Here is a 14,353-nt window from a genome sequence, read left to right as displayed (position 1 = left end):
AGGTTAGATAGAGACATACATTTCCATTTAGGTGGGGATTTGGATTTAGATAAGCGCTCCTCCTCACAGTCCAGGAAGGTCAAGATGAAATGAGATACCAGTTCTTGGCCTCTGATATCATAAGTACTGATAACTTCTATTTCTGGGAAGGGCTTTGGGGAATAGCCAGTCTCACACAGGCTCTCGGTAAGGGACATAAATATTCCTACACCATTTTTAAAGGATAATTTAGCAATATCTATTTAAAGCACCTGAAATCTCTGACATCTCTGTTTCTTCTTTAAAGATAGAAAACTGTTGTTTACCCTCTGCCTCGTGAAAGGAATTCCCAATTCTTACTATCTCAGGAAATAATTGTTACCCTGTGGTTCCCTCTTCTCTAATTTAAGAAACACGTTTTAAAATTTTGCAAACCATGGCGTTATTTTCCATTTTCTGTGTTTTGATCCATTTTATCTATATTCTGGGCAGTCTTTGATGAATCATCTCTCCTTTTTGTAACACTCCATTAAGAATGTGGTGACCAATGTGGGCACAATGTTATTCTAAAAAACAAAGCTTAAATGCCAAAGACCGTACCAGAGTAACAGCGTTTTCAGCAAAGATGGGGAAATAGCGATTGCACTCAAGTGGAAGCGGATGTCCCACATCCTGGGCATGCAAGTAGCCCTGCTACTACATGGCCCGTTCCTCCTCTTCCTTCCTTGGAATTTTTCCCACTGCCCCTTCAACTAAGCACCATATTCCCTCCTTCAAGGTTTCCTTCATTCCTGGGCAGGAGGCCCTGTGCCTGGAATCCTGCCCCATCCCATCTCCGCAAGCTGTCTCCTGCAATCATTCTACCAGCTCCTGAGATCCTGCTTCCTCCATAAAGCCCTCCCCAGCTGAGAGCCAAGTGATTCTCCTCCAGCTCCCCACCTGTTCTGAGCCACTGCGCTCCCTCTCTCCTCCTCCCATTGTTTGTACTGAATAGCAGTGGGCTCGGTGATGTCCTGTCCACGAAATGGCTGCAGTGTTCTGCTCGTCCTTTCCTATGCCCGTCTGCATCCGTGACGGCCGAGGCCGAGTTTATAAATGTGCTTTGCTCAGATCAGCAATGCGAGAAGCTGTGGAGTGACGGTTGGTGTTCTCCCGAGATCACCTTGCACAGCATCCCCAAGGATCAAAGTTCTGTGGCTTGGTAAACCGGGCTTACGTTTAGGGTCAAGTGTGCTCCCTGTGAGACTTACTTCAACCTTTCCGGGTCTGGCTCAAGTGTCCTTGGGACAGAGTAATGCTGGCTTAAGCTGGCAAGCTCTGAAAATTAAACTAATGATTGTGAGTTTAGTGGAATGGAAGAATGGCTTTTTTTTAAGTGGTTAAAAATATCACTAACAACTGAATCTAAATATTAGAATCCTTCTTCCCTCAATTATATTTTCCTCTTTCATGATTCAGCATCATTTTAATTGAACTGGATCCCTCAAGACTAAAAATCTGGTATCTAGGACTATAAAATACCTTCAGTTGGTAAAACAGGTGGGAAGTTTGCTTTAAATCCTTTTTAGATTTTTGTCTCTACCCACCATTAAAATTAATTTCACACCCATTTTCCCCCTTGTACCTTTGCGGAAGAAGCTTGTTTTTATAGCTTTCTCCTAATGTCAAAACAAAAGCTCCCTTATACTGCTTAGAATCTCGAGATCTTTTTCCAACAAAGAGGAAAACAAATGTGTTCGAATTAAGGCAACTGGGGACGTTACTGGATTACTGCAGAATACAGAACCAACCCTCTTCAACTCGTATGAACTGGTAGCTCCAACATTAATGGACAACATGAGAGAGGAGAATGCCAAGAAACACATAGTTTTCTCACTCACTTATTTTTAATTTTTTCCTAAAGTGTTATATGGGTTTTTGTAAGCCACAATTGGAATTATTTGCAGCTTAGAGTGAGACACAAGATCTTTTTACAATATCATATCAAATTTAATTCTGTAGTCAATGATGCGGTGAAGAGCAAGGGATTTTTGTTTCCTTCCCCACACCCCCACCCCGCCTCCGTTGAAAGGAAACAAGAGAAACAGAACAAGCTCAGGGTCCAGATCTCTGGGCCATGTGAGTAATGTTTTCATATTTTATAGAAGCTCTGACAAAAATACTCCAAGGAGGACAAACAATAATATATAATACATTATAGATGCTGGAAAACTGAAGGACATTATGCTTCAGCATTTCTGCCTTCTAATAAGCCAGTGGGATGAGATGCCCTTCTTCATCTGTCTGCTTGCAGAGCGTTTGTTCATTCACACCCACTGTGTCGTGGGTCACCTGCACAGGACCTCGGCAGACAGACTGTAAAAGGTGAGTGGCCGCTGACTGCTGAACCCTGCCTCCCTCCTCCTCGGGCCATCTGATTTGGTCCAAGGGCATCCTTGAGAGTGGGGACAGATGAGCGATGATTCTCCTCTCCGTTGCAAGGAGGGGCCGTGGAGACCCACAGGTCCCAGTCTCTGCAGAACCTTTGTCGGCATCAAGGTCTCAGTCCCTCCCACACCAAGCTGACAATCCCGTCCCCAAATCCAGAAGATCAGCAATAATTGATTTGGCTTCTGGCCCGTACCCTTCTGGTGCAACAGCAACAGAAACAGCACAGTTCACTAGCTCTTTGCGATTCCTCCCTGCCCTCCCTTAAGGAGAACTCTCGTGTCTGATTAAAATCGGTAATGCGCTGGTCCCGGAGTGAAGAGGTGCTATTTATTTCTGTCAAGTTCTGCTTGGAAGGTTTGAGGCTTCCTCCTACCAGACATTTTACTAGTAAACAGAAAAGTTACCCATATTGTCATGCTTGCCCTGACCTGCAAGCTCGTGAACAATAAATCTTAATTACAGTTAAATGCCAAAATCTGCAAAGAATGAGACAGCACTAGTCAACTGTGAATTGGTCCAACTCCTGCCTCGGCTGGGGTGCAGCTGCAGGAATACATAAATTAGTTTGTGATTTGTTTGTGCTGGAACAATCAGTCGAGGCTGTTTCTTAAGAGGGTTTCCAGTATCAGTGGACGTACTGGCATTCATCCTGCTGCCATGTCAGATGCAGGTGGCATCTGGGAAGTTTTATTTTAAAGGACTTTCAGCATTATGCTTGGGTTAATAAGAAAGCGCTATTTCTAAATATCTCGGCAGTTTTCCAAAATCGGGCTCAGTCTCCTGACATCTGCTCTGTCCATACTTGGTACCTTTGGGTTTATTCGGGGAACAGCTGAATAACCTTTTGTTAGTAATCTCCTTTTTGCACCGTACTGGGCCACTGGAGCACGAGGCAGGCAACCCATGCAGGAGCTTTTTAAATTTTTTTTTCCCCCTGCTGCTGGAAAGCTCATGAGCTCCATGGTATTCAAGTGTTTGCTTGTCATAATGCTAAATAAAGCCACCCTGTTGTCCCCTTGCCTGGGTCCTCTTCACATATTGGCACCTATATGCAAGAATCAGAAAGGTGACTGCAGACATAACTCTGTTCAATGGCTCCAGGCTGTTCTATCAATTCTGAGACTGACAGGAGATAGGAGATGGAACTGGGAAGAAAGAATGGAGTTTGGGCTGCTGGGTGCTTTGTCCCATGAATCAATCTGCAATTTACTCATATTATTTTAGATGCAGATCCTGTTCTCATTGGGAGTCAATCATCTGCTAGATGCCCTTACCAGCCGTTTTCTAAATAATAAGGCAGGCCCTGCTTCCCCGGGACTCTGGAAGCAGCGCAGGGTAATGGCAAGGCCCCGCGATGAGGTGCTATTTCACTAATTACGAGGTGCTGTGTAAGTGGGTGAGAGGGAAGTAGAAAAACCCTTTCTCAACCGAGGTGGGGGAGGGGGGAAGGATTACAAAAGAGGCAGAAATAGGTTCTTTCTGTTGTGTTTTTAAAGAGAACGAGGGAGGGGGCATTCCTGAGGACTGAAATGGCCATGTCAGTTTCACTCGGGAGCCCCGCTCTCCTGCCAGAGGGTCCTGCCCCCCCACCCCTACCCCGGCCCCTGGGCCCCTCCGCGCCGCCGGGCTCTTCCCGGCTCTCGCAGGGCCCCATCCTGTCACCAGCGGTCCTGCTTCCTGTTTGTGTTGCCGCTTTGTTGCTTCCTGGTGGTCAGCCGGAGCCGCCCTTCTGCTGAGCCTCCGCCCTGGGACTGGCTCTCTTCCCAGCCCTCTCTTGCGCTAGCAAATCTGTCTCTGGCTCCCCCGAAGCGCACGGTTGTTGTTGTTTTTTTTTTAAAGGCCCCGTCCTAGCACAGGAGTCCTGGCCCCCAGGCGCCTGGTCCCCGGGCGAGGCCCCGCCTGTCACTCGCGCTCCGGATCCTCTGCGGCCCTTTCTCGGAGAGCGGGGGCAAAGCATGATTGCATTTGCGACCCCTCACCTGCCCTTTGTCAGGCCTTTGAGGAGGGCGCAAGTGTTGTTGCCCCTTTTCACTGAATGAGAAAGAGACCCGGGGAGACTGAAGGGGAAGAGTGGGAGGCGCACCCAATCTGTTCACCCAGACTGCACGCGGGGGGCATCCACGCTCGCTGCTAGCACCCACCCCACACCCGGTCTCCACCGCGTGCCAAGCCTCCACATGCCTTATTGCATTTAATCTACACAAGCGCTTTGACAAGTAGGTGTTAGTTTTATTTTAAACCAGGGAAAGGGAGGTTCACAAAAGTTATCATCCCGCCCAGGGTCATGCTGCTGGCACACCTGTCTGATTCAACTCTGCTCTCCCCGCAGACCGCGGAGCTTCCCCGGGTCACACCCTTATTTCCATCCAGGTCTCTGCTCCCCTGCCACTCCCTCGCATGAAGCTGCCTTAGAGAGATGGCTCTGTCTCACACAGCTCTCTGTTGCCGGCTGTCCCCTCACCCACCTTTATCTTCCTTTGGAGCATTTATCACACCCGATATTATGTATTTTCACTTGTCTGGCTGTTGCTCCCATATGTATGAAGTGAGGGACTTCGACTGTTCTGCTCACTGCTAGATCCTCCTGGCGCAGGGCAAGTACTTGATAAATGTTTGTTGGAAGGAGGAGAGGGGACAGAAGGAAAGAAGGAGGGGAGGGAAGGAAGGAAGAAAGGAGGGAAGGAGGAAAGGAAGAAAGGAGAGAAGGAAAAGGAAGGAAGGAAAAGGAGGGAGGGGGAAAAGGAAGAAAGGAAGGAAGGAAGGAAGGATGGGAGGGACGGGACTGCATTTCTCTCCAACTTGAAGCTAAAACAGTCATAACGTCTGGCCAGGTTGCCAGAAATGACAGGCAACAGTCTCATCTACAGATGGAAAACTCAAGCTCAAGGTGGACTTGCTCAAGATTCTACAGTAAACCACTGGCAGATCTAGGACTAAGCCATCAAATTCTAACAGACTGTGGCGCCTGGGTGGCTCAGTCGTTAGGTGTCTGCCTTCGGCTTGGGTCATGGTCCCAGTGTCCTGGGATCGAGCCCCGCATCGGGCTCCCTGCTCGGCGGGAAGACTGCTTCTTCCTCTGCCTCTCCACCCTGCTTGTGTTCCCTCTCTCGCTGTCTCTCTCTGACAAGTAAATAAATTAAATCTTTAAAAAAAAAACAAAAATTCTAACAGACTAAGTCATTGCCAGTTACCCCTGCAGTGGCTTCCTATAGCCTGCGGATTCCTTTCTCCACCCTGCAGCTGGGAGCTGCTTTATTAAGCTTCTTAAAGTTTTCTTCTTTCTTTCCTTCCTTCCTTCCTTTCTTCTGGCAAACTCTTGCCTGCACATCACGAACCTGACCACCAACACGTCGGTGGCTCCTGGGAAGCAGAGGGCGGCAAGCCTGTTGAGTTGACCCCTGTGTCTTCCAGATAGAAGAGGGGTACTTTTATTAAAAGTCAAAGAATTTAATTCCTCTGTTTGTCTTGATCCTCAGAAGTCAGGGCCTCCAGTGTTTCATACCCCTCATGCTTAGAAGATCCAAGAGGAACTGTTTGGAGCAGGACCATACTAGAGACCCCATGAGACTGTATAGAGCAAGCCCTCATCCCCCTAGAAATCCTATGAGTGCAACAGTCCTTCAGAAACTGCTCCTTCTTCTTGGTCCTTTAACGTTCTACATCAGAGCTGCAGAAAGCAGCGAGAGAAGGAAAGCAGCATGTATGCTAGTCCATTCATGGCCTCTGCTTCTGGGCCGAGGGAGAAGACGTCAAGAGTCCAAGGGCAGCAGCCTTGCTGTGCTAGACTAGACCAACGTACTGAACTCAACTGTTCGCTCTTCTTTGTTTCTTCTCTTTTTTTTCCATATTTAGGTCTTTTCCAATCAACAGAAGTGAACCTAAAAAGAACTCATTCTGAACCGAATGCTTCCACCCTTCCTCAAACATGGTGGCCCACAGGAGGCAACTTGAGGAAACTTCATTGCAGGTGGTGGGGGTAGGGGACTATAAAATGCGTCAGGCACAGCTTCCTATATCAGCATCAAGGGGACAAGCATTTGGGAGTAGACTAGAATCCACGTTAAAGTGGATTGATTGGAGGTACCAACGTGACTTAAAGGATCCAAAGAAAGGAAAAATCACACTTGAGCAAATCAGGAAAGATTTTAGGGAAGAAGTGGCTTCTCAGATAAATCTTGAAGGAACCATGGGATTTTAATAGGCAAAGATGGAGGGGGTGACATTTCACTGGAGATAAGAAGTGAGAGTGGGGGCGCCTGGGTGGCTCAGTTGGTTAAGCGACTGCCTTCAGCTCAGGTCATGATCCCAGGGTCCTGGGATCGAGTCCCGCATCGGGCTCCCTGCTCTGCCGGGAGCCTGCTTCTCCCTCTCCCACTCCCCCTGCTTGTGTTCCCTCTCTCGCTGTGTCTCTCTCTCTGTCAAATAAATAAATAAAATCTTTAAAAAAAAAAAAAAGTGAGAGTGGGACAAAGCCTGGACGAATTTGGCTGGAGTACGGGGTACATGCCCGGGAACTGGAAAAGATAAGGCTGCAACGGAATTAGGGTGCAGAAAGCCAATCAAAGGCATTTGCACATTTGCACTTAATTTCAAAGGCAAAGGGCTGTAAGGGGTCCTTTCCTACAGTGGGATACTACTCTGCGATAAGAAGAATGAGATTTTAAAATTTGATTCAAATTTAACCAGTATAAATTCAACTCTAAAAACCCGTATTTGATTCAGTTATTGGAAAATTTTTAAGGTATATTTGAACAACCCAGTCTGTGAATCTTCTGTTACAACTATAAATCTTATGAAAGCTAAATACAAATTAAGTGTATCTGATTAAATTTAACTTCCAAACTGAGATGTGCCGTACCTGTGAAGTGCACACTAGATTTTGAAGCTCAGTATAAAGAAAGGATATAAAATACCCCATTCATCATTCTGATGGGACTTACATTTTGCTCTGATAATATTTTGGATTTCTTGGGTTAAATAAAACTGGTATAAAAATGAAAACCAAAAAAAGACAAAGGGGAGCCATCGAAGGTCTTAGAGCCGGGCTTTCAGAAGATTAAAATAATAATTTGAAGGAAGTGGATCAGGCAGATTATAAGGGAGGGGTGGGGGAAGAAGAGGCAAGAAAGTTTCACTGAAAGATTTTTTTTTTTTAATGGCTATATCGGAAATAACCTAATTCAGAGACTCAGAAATACACCCTTCAGTCCCCAGAGATGGCTCAGAAGTGTACTGCCTAGTTTTAGGGATATTTCCACTGGGCTCACACTAACCTTTAATCGCTCCCCACATACTTCACAGTCGGGAAAGTTACAGGTCCTACTGGGAGGGGTCAGGTCCCATGAAGGATCAAAGGTCACCCTGAAGGGCCCTGGACCAAACCTGACCCCTGGTTTGACTTGGAGGAAAACCTGACAAAGTTTGTTATTGCATTTGGGGCTGGAATTTACCATTGGAAATGCAGCCTTTGTCACTGGGACAAGGAGAACTGTTTTGCATTTGATGACATTTTCAAAATGGTGTGAAAAAACCTTGACGTTTTTATTAGAAAATCTATAAAGCCCAAACAAATGGTTTCATGCTGCTTTGCCTCATTCTTCATAGGTTCGTAGGCAATCCATCATCCCTCCCACCTCTCCCGTGCCCTCCCACTCCCCTTGAGCCCATCAGCAACAACATCTTGCCTATGAACAAAAGGACTACTCAGAGAAGCCCTTTCAACCTTAGTTGTCCTTTGCCTCTCAACTTCTACCCCTTAAATCAACTGCAATCATTCCATTTTCACTGGCTCCCTTCCTGAATGGCTGAACAGTGTTGTCACCTCCTTGCAGAAACTCTTCCCTTTACCTCTCATGACACTGAATTACAGAAGCTTGACCTGCCTTCTCTTCAGTTAGAGATGGGACTCTCTCTGGTCACCCTTGCATGTGATGAAACTTCCAGTTTAAACTAAATAGTTGGATTTGGAGCAAATAAATGGAAGTGTTCTCGCCAAAAAAAAAAACTATGAGTCCCTATCTTAGATCACCATTTTGAATCAAGATCTTATCTAGCCTAAATTCTGAATAAGGTAACTTGCCTCGTTCTGCCTCGCTTTCAACTCTGGCCTGTGAGAGCTTACCCCAGGTGTCAGTACACAACTTCTTACCTATGCCTCAACCTCCCTAAAACTGAGGTTTGACTTTCTCTCTCCCACCTGTGGTTTCCTCCCTGCTGACCCCTCTCCCAATCTCAGCCTCTCACTCATCAGCACATTAGCTGACACGTTAGGTTCTCAAGCATGGGCATTGCTGCTCGTTCTTTGGACCCTGTCACTCTTCTTGCGTTTTTGAATCACTCCGATGCCTCTGCCAACACCATCGCCATTTGGTTATTCCTTGGTTCTCCGCCGAACTCCCTCATGCCTACTTTGATTAACCGTCTTTTCTTCATATTCTGGTGTGGGCTCACCTACGTCTTTTTTTCTTCAACCAAATTTGTTTGATAGTCACAGTTGGCCAAGTAGTGTGTTGACATGAGTCTTGGCTCATGGGTTTTAATGTTTCCATTGAATTCTCACAATAACTTTGTGAGGTAGAAAGGGCGGCGGTTATCTTTGGCTCTATTTTAAAGGTCATAGAATGGGGGCACCTGGGAGGAGCAGTCGGTTAAGGGTCCAACTCTTGGTTTCGGCTCAGGTCGTGATCTCAGGGTTGTAAGATCGAGCCCTGCACGAGGCTCCACACTCAGTGGGGAGTCTGCTTGAGATTCTCTCTCTCTCTCCCTCTGCCCCCACCATACTCTTTCTCTCTCTAAAGTAAATAAATTTTTACAAAAATCATGATAATAAAATAATAAAGATGATAAGATGGAGGCTCAAAGGGGGTAAATCCCTTTCCTAAGGCTCCCCGGCTCATAAAGGGCAGAGGTGAGACACCAGTCTCCTGCCTCCAAACCACAGTGTCTTTTTGCCATACCTGCTGTTTCACTTCCTCATTAACCGCCGTTCCACCTTCTCGCTTGTGATTTCTAGCCTCTCATCTCGCCCATCAGTCCTCTGCTTAGCTTGACTTCACTTACATTGCCTGCTCTCCTCTTCATCCCCTGCCCCCACACTCCTTTGCCCAGGAACCACAAGCCAGTTAGCCATGCACGCTAAGCTGAGGGCGACAAGTCAGCTAGAAGTCCCGTTCTGTGTTAAAACGAATTCCTTGGTTTGGCTGCGAGCTCTTTAGAGTAGGACTGTGATCTGAAATGTTGTCATCAGTGGTTTCCACCCTGCTCTCTGCCCGCTCGGCCACCCTGACACCCCAATCTCACACAAGCCCATCACACCCCAGGATGCTGGCCGTTTGATGGCAGGTCGGTGCCCTGCATTCCCAAACCACAGTGGACTGTAAAACGCTGGAGGTTCGTTTGTGTTTTCTTCTCATCTTCAGTGTGTTCGGTGGCACTCCCTGGGAACACAGAGATGCTAGAGGAAAGAAAGAGAAGAGAAGCACAGCACGAAGAGTCTCGGCAACACAAGGGCCTACCTGTGCCAGTTCAACGAACCCAAGTGAGGCAGTCAACACACACGTACTGCACGTGAAGGGAAATGCTGCCAACAACAGACAAACAGACTGCTTTGCGGTGAGCTTCTTCTTTTAAACTGAGACTTTGCGGGTCACATTTACCGATTCCCCTCCTAGACCAAGAGCAGACCCAAAGAGCAGAAAACCCAGTGATCCTCTAAAACACACAAATGAACCAGAAGCCAGGGGCGGCAGATGGAACTCCTCCAGTACCCCAAGCCGTCTCCTGTGCCGTCAAGTGTGACAGAAGCCAAACCAGGCAGGCGCACAGAGCCATGGGGAGGGAGTGACACCCCCATCCGCACCACCAGGGGCAAGCTGCCACATCTGCATCTGAAACTTCAGTCAGGTACCCTGGAATCGCACACAGCATTGGAATTAAGGTCACGTAAGGCCGCACAACAAGACTGAGTAGGTTCAAGCTTGAAGATGATGTTGGGATAAGCAGGAGGCAGGTAGGTAGTGGATGGGTACCAGCCAGCCAGCAGCCCCGGCGTGACACGGCACCTGTTTTTTCCCTCTGCCTGTCCTCTCCAATCTCTACCAACTAACAGCCTCAGTACTGTCCACAAAAGAGTAGGACCAGCCCCCTCTCTCCTCGAGTCTGATGTCCTCCCTGAAAAAGCCCTCAATGAGGAGTCCATTACATGGGTTCTTCTCTATGGGGGATGATGGGCAAATCAAACCCTCAGTGCTTCACCTTTTTTTTAAAAAAGATGATGCCTTCCTTCCTACCTATTCCTGAGCTTCTTACAAGCGTACACACACACACACACACACACACACACACACACACACAGAAGCATCCTGAGGGCGAGTAAGAATCCCAAGAGTGCTATGAGTTCCTTTCCATGAACTCTGCATAAATATTAGGACATCTTCTTTGGACAATGACCACCTGGCTATCTAAGGTAATCCTGTACTGTTTTAAAGGACATGTCTTGGGCTCCTCTCAGCTCAAGAAGAGAGAGCTTGAGTAAGGTGACAGCCTCACCTTTCTTTGGTGACCCAGCTCCCACGGAAGGCACAAAGCATGCCTCTGCCTGGGCTGGGCATCGCCCACCGCTCTGGGAAGCTGTTCCCTTCCCAGATAGGGAGCCGGGGACTTGTTCCCAGTAGCAACACAGGAGAGCTGACCATGGCTGGAGACTGGGAAAACTTCCTCCCCATTTGATTTTATTCTAATCAGCACAGATTTAACAAATGTGTGGTATGGATATGTGTGTGTGTGTGTGTGTGTGTGTATAGAACATGCATATAAATATATACATATAAGATATATATATATCATTTATATAAATAATATAAAATTTGTACACAGTTGCATACACATATATGCTAGATATATAATCTGTTTGTTCTGAGAAAACGCTCCAAACCCTGAGACAGGATTGCCTATAGGCCTGTATTTTAGGCAAGGATGTCCCACAGTCATTTCTAGATGCTAATTGTGATGGCTTCCAGGATTCCCAGCATGTCGGCCCGTTCTCTGAAAGCTCTTTGAGGGCTTCTCATCATTAGAATTCCAAGTTTTCGCTCCTTCCTTGCAAGCCATCTGGCCTCTCTGTTCTGCAGCTGCAGCCCCCCATCCCCTGCCACTCACACCTGAGCCTTTGACATCCCCCACCTGAAGCAAATCCATCCATCAAGAGAATCCAAAATTGCAACCAGAAATTTTTCCCCCCAAAATCTAGAAATAAAAGGGGTTTTTTTCTTTTAAACCTCTGTTAGGTTTCATGCTTAATAATTTTCTTCTCAAATTCATCTTTTATGGTCTTGGAATATACGTTGCTGTCTGTTGGGGAAAAAAGTATCTACCTCCACTTAATCGGTTTGCCCAATTAGCTGAGGCCTCTTGAACGCATATAATTGTCATTAACCACTGGAGCAGAGAAGGTCAGAGTGGAGAGGTCTTGGGGAGTCAGAGGTTGCTGGCAATTGCGTGGGGGCTCAAAAGTCTCCATCTGCCTCTCTTCAGAAGAAGGTGGGTGGCAGCTAGCAAGTCTTCGCTCACAGTTATTAACCCTGGCCAGAGGGACACTTTGAGTGACAGAGAGCCCCCGGAGTACCACTCAAAGGAACACATGACTGGTGATGCAGGAACCTGGAAACAAAAAGGAGAAAGTAAAGGCCCAAAAACAGGAGCTGCTACTGTGGGCCTGGTGATAGAATTTCCAAGAGATTGATCTGGTCAAAGAGGGCTTTTCACGTTTCTTATCTTTGGAACCAAGTCGCTCTTTCTTCATTTTTGTGGTGGTTGTTTGCTTGCTTTTGTTTTAATTGAAGAAATACTGAAAAGCTGTTTTGTAAAGATATTATAAGCAACCCAAATGGCTCAGGACAGATTTGCCTTCATTTATAAGAAGACAATGGTGAGCTTGTGTTCCAGTGACACAGAGTATGTGACCATGAGAGCAAAATTACAGACATGAGAGATGATGTCCTAAAACCACCAAGGATATGCGGCCTGAGGAGATTCACCAAGTCGACTGACCATTCAGTAGCGCTGAAGCCAAAAAAAATTCTTAGCTCTCTACTCATCTGCCCCTTACGGTGGTGGCACACCAGGGAGATAGGCCTAGGACGTCAGGGACTTGGGCTTCGATTTAGAAGAAAAGAAAGCCCGATTACCAATTCAGCCAAGTAAGAGCAGCAGGACCACCCCCTCCACGAACTACGGTTGCCTTAGCAAGTGCAACGCAGTGACATGCGTCCACATATTTAACCAGCACTTACCAAACGCCTGCTCTATGCTGGGGTTTGACACACAGTGTCTCATCTAGCCTTCTGTGATGGGCCGATGTGTGCTCCCGTCCCAGATTCGTACGTTAAAATCCTCATGCCCAGTATCGCAGAAGGAGACTGTATCCGGAAAGGGGATGAAGGTAAAATGAGGCCATTAGCGTGGGCTTTAATCTAATCTGACTGGTGTCTTTACAAAAAGAGGAGATTAGAACACAGACATGGACAGAGAGAGGGCCCCGTGAGGGCACAAGTTGAAGGCGGCCATCTACAAACCAAGGAGAGAAGCCTTCGAAGAAACCAACCCCACGAACACCTTGATCTCAGATCCTCAGAGGTGTGAGAAAAGGTACTTGTGCTGTGTAAGCCCCCAGTCTGTGGTATTCTGCATGGCAGCCCCAGTAGACTAACACGCCTTCCCAGCAGCCTGTAGGGTCAGTCCAGAAGCGAGGACACGAAAGCTCGGTGATGGGAAGTGATTTGTTCAGAATTCCCAAACTATGACGTGGCAGAGCAGGGATGAAAGCATGTCTTCTGGCTTTGACTCGGGGGCCTTGAAAAGACAATGGAGTTTCCCAGCCCCCAAAGACAGGACAAGCCCTTCTGCATACATGAGTAGGCATCCCCTTCCACCTGCCATCCTGGAGTAGCTCTAGAGAGATTATGGAAGGGGCGGTCAGCCTCATGGCAGCCCCATCTCCTCCCATTCAGGGAGGAGTCTCCTCCCCGCAGACTTCCGGCATGGCAAGGCTATTAGAGGAGGCAAATTTTAAGCAGCCTTCATGGGTAGGTTCCCCTCTCAGGGTGTCATGCATAGCATACCAGCTAAACCTCACCACTGCCGCACGAGCCTGGGACTACTATTAGTCCCACCTTATAGATCAGAAGCCTGAGGTGCAGAGGTGATTGGCTCAGGGTCACCCACCAGCGAGAAGCAGAACAAGACAAGAGCCCGGGCTTCTACAAGGGCCCAAGTGCTGCCCACTGCACAAAACTCCTTCTGGAGTGTAGACTCCTGGAGTAGAATTCCATGCTTGGAACTTACAGAAAAGAAGCATAGGCCATTCCAAACTGACAATATATAAGCTAAATGGGAAAAGATTCTGTGGTTTGGGAGGTGCTGTAAATCTCTGTTCATAGTCCCAGAAGGTCAGTGAGGAGCTAATGACGAAGATGGGCTAAGGGCCTTCCCCTCCCCGCTGTTCAGTAGGACTATAGTTATTCTCACACGAAATTTCATGGAAATTGCCTAAAGAACAAATTAAAGAGAGAAACCCCACACACAACTTTCCAGTCGTTGAGAGTCTTTCTTACCCCCTCATGACACCCTTATGAGGTCGACGAGAAGGTATTTTTGTAATGCTCCCCAACCCTTCCTTCTCCTAACAGTGAAAATGAGGCTCAGTGAAGCAAATGATGTGCTCACAATCCAGACGGTGACGGTGACAGGGCTCCACCACGGGTTTCGGTGACCTTCGGTGACCTTCCATGACCTTCCCTAACTCCGCTCCCCACCCACCTCCTGCTGGGCGCTGCTGTTTATGTGAAACACATCCAGTGTCCACTTCCTGGTTCTCCCCTACATCACAGTCGGGCTCTTACGACCTCATGGCTTCCTCTTCTCTTTACTTCATGGTTTGTCTAAGCCT

The 14,353-nt window shown here is 47.4% G+C and overlaps 2 long non-coding RNA genes across 3 annotated transcripts in view; one reads left to right on the top strand and one right to left on the bottom strand.

Annotated features, from left to right (window-relative positions):
* The first annotated feature begins 2,020 nt into the window (after nucleotides 1-2,020).
* The window catches only part of LOC145720908 (uncharacterized), a 21,380-nt gene continuing 9,047 nt past the window's right edge, over nucleotides 2,021-14,353 (top strand). The window contains exons 1-2 of one of the 2 annotated variants that reach the window (XR_014144194.1): nucleotides 2,021-2,343; nucleotides 9,828-10,417. This is a non-coding gene — a long non-coding RNA (uncharacterized LOC145720908). The remainder of the gene's footprint in view (nucleotides 2,344-9,827; nucleotides 10,418-14,353) is intronic. The other variant, XR_014144193.1, reaches the window with a different exon arrangement.
* On the bottom strand, nucleotides 11,235-13,154 carry LOC145720909 (uncharacterized). Its single transcript, XR_014144195.1, has 2 exons — nucleotides 12,699-13,154; nucleotides 11,235-12,066 (listed from the first exon to the last, which is right to left on the bottom strand). It is a non-coding gene; the product is annotated as an uncharacterized LOC145720909 (long non-coding RNA).

Source organism: Leptonychotes weddellii, chromosome 4, assembly GCF_054177405.1.
Source record: "Leptonychotes weddellii isolate Sample4059 chromosome 4, ASM5417740v2, whole genome shotgun sequence".
In the NCBI taxonomy this organism is placed as follows: Eukaryota; Metazoa; Chordata; class Mammalia; order Carnivora; family Phocidae; genus Leptonychotes; species Leptonychotes weddellii.
This window is presented reverse-complemented; position numbering and strand designations above follow the sequence as displayed.